This window comes from Egretta garzetta, unplaced genomic scaffold, assembly GCF_000687185.1.
Source record: "Egretta garzetta isolate BGI_Z169 unplaced genomic scaffold, ASM68718v1 scaffold27, whole genome shotgun sequence".
NCBI lineage: Eukaryota > Metazoa > Chordata > Aves > Pelecaniformes > Ardeidae > Egretta > Egretta garzetta.
In genome coordinates this window covers 416,273-418,861 of record NW_009260400.1, presented here as the reverse complement: position 1 = coordinate 418,861, position 2,589 = coordinate 416,273, and positions in this window count along the sequence as shown.

The window sequence follows — 2,589 nt, the reverse complement described above, 5'->3', positions numbered from 1 at the left end:
CTCTACAGAACCCACTGAGTTATGTTAAAAACTTTTCTGTTAGTGACCATGGAAAAAGCCAGCCAGTCATTCATAAATGTCTCAGCAGCAACAATAAGCCATGTGCCAGTTGTCAACTTGCTCATGTTTGATGTCCCCAGCATGGTAACCTGCAACAGAAACCTTAATTACTAGATTTTTGGCACTTCAGCATTTAGTGCATTGTAAAGTCAGTGCCTCTGGGGAAAAAAAAAAATCATCAAGTCAAGCACCCTGCCATGGGCATGTTCTGGCACTTGGGAATTCAGCTCCTGGCCCAGAATTGCTCTAGCATGCTAACTGGCACTGCAAAATGCAACTCTCAACACCCATTGAGACTTAATTTCATCAGAGACTTTCCACTTAGTGGAAAAAGGATCAAGACTCTAGAGTTGAGAATCAAGTTTTTAGACAGATGTTTTCCACTGAAAGTACTGTTGACAGAATTTATAAATTAAGTGGAAAACATGTAGTAATTTCAGTTGCATTTAAATATTTAGAAATTTTAACACCAAGAAAGCACATTGTTTCTTCACTTATGTGATTTTAATTCTAAAAATTTAAGTTTAAAATAAAAACCAGGAAAGTAACATGCTTCACTCCATTCTAAAAGGAATTTTCACTTTCCACATCTCTTATGAAAACCACTACCATCAGCATACATGAATACACCTGACACTTTATTCAACTCTTCAATTCAGCCTGTGAATAAAAATATCAACTATAACCACAACTATATTGGGAAATAAATTGCCCTTTATACAAGCTTTGCAAGGCAGCAAAAACTTTTGGTTGAATTACTTTCTTTTTCTGTTTCACGGGTTTTAATTTGAATTTAAGTATACACATGATTACAAAAGAGCAGCTGCCCTCATAGCTAAGGGTAGACACATGATCAAGTACTCTTGCTGAGGGAAGTATTTGTTACAATGCATAGTATTCTCAAATTCTTTGCTGAATCAAAGCTTTCCACTTCAGGTCAAATGTTACGGCAGTCATTGTTCTTAAGACAGAATGAGACAAAAGTAGCTTTAGCAAAATAATTTTAGTTACATGCATCGATAGAATTATGCAAGCTTGCCTTATATCCCTCCAATTTTTATGAAGTTTTTCACCTATGTTATTAATACAAACTATTACAATGAAACATAATTTTAGCAAGTACACTTTTTTTAGTTTCCCATAAAACCTTGCTACAGGATTTTGACCACCACTTAGCTTTGGGATGCTTTCATATCCTGAAAGTAAACTGCATTCAGTATAAAGTCTTAGTGGTTTTCTCCCTGTTCTGTCATTTGAGAAAGAGTAAACAAACTTTTCCTGCAGTCACAATACTGGTGTTAGTCTTGGAACACTATTAAAAGTCAGTGTCATTACTAAGCTGTGTCCTGAGTGCACTCAAAAGATTCCACAGTTCAAATACACAGAAGTAGTAGAAAAGAAAAAGTCCAATAAAATAACTGACCTGCACACAAATGAACATATAGCAAAAATCCTCTTGTAAAACAATAAGATAATTTTGTAATAAGGAAAACATCTAATCTTAACCATGTGTCAGTCTGTCACATAAGTATCACATAGGTGTGACTGGGTGTCAAATAAATGCTTTCAATCATTTAAGGACACAAATGGTTCAGAGATTCAAATGCCTGCTTAGTAATTGCCATAACAGAGCCAAGGAGCAAGCCCAGATCTCCTGGCCTGTGCTTCAGCCACAGGCCTACTCCAGCACAAAAATTATCCAGATTTCTTGCTGTCCTACAGGAGGACAACCTGTGTCACACCTTTCTGTGCCTGATCACAAATACTGAGAGTCTCATTAAAAGTGCTAAAGCTTCCTAATACAATAGACTAAGTGATTTGTAATAGTTATTTACAATACAAGCCTATTTTGAGTTGTAGAATATGATCATCCAGGAATGAGTTCACATTTGCATGCTGCAAGTAGGTTTGGTTTTTTTTTTGGCCTGAGATGCCTGTGCAGTCTCCTCAGCCATGCAGCATCCCGTAAGAGCCCAAGCACTGTTCAGGCATCTCCCCTGCTACAGTTGCTAAATCCTTCAGCTTCACCAGGATGGAGTACATTTTCTGTCAGGCATTCTTGCTGAAAACCCCCAACAACCCCTGTGTAATAGGCCGCTATAGGAACATGATTTTTTCATTTCGCATCTCTCCAAGATGTTGGAATTTTCTACAGAACTGCAGTTTCTACAGAAACTTTGCATATTTTCCAATATGCAAGCATTTATTTCCCAATATTTATGTGAATAACTAAAACAAGCAGTCTATTACAGCAAGTTCATTGAAATTTGTGTTAAAACTATTGTTAAGCTGCATTTATTCTGGAGGCATGTTTGTCCTACAGGTTCTGATCTTATCTTCAGCCTGTACTGAGAAATTGCTTCTATGAACTTTGGAAGGTCAACTTGTTAAACATCTATCCACTCTTCCTAATCTTCTACAAATAATAATTAACTTAATTTTCTGAGAAGGGGATGGTGACTTTACTACCCAAGTCATGTCATCTATTTCAGATGACTTGTACTATGCTGCCTCCAAAGGTTTTTCCCT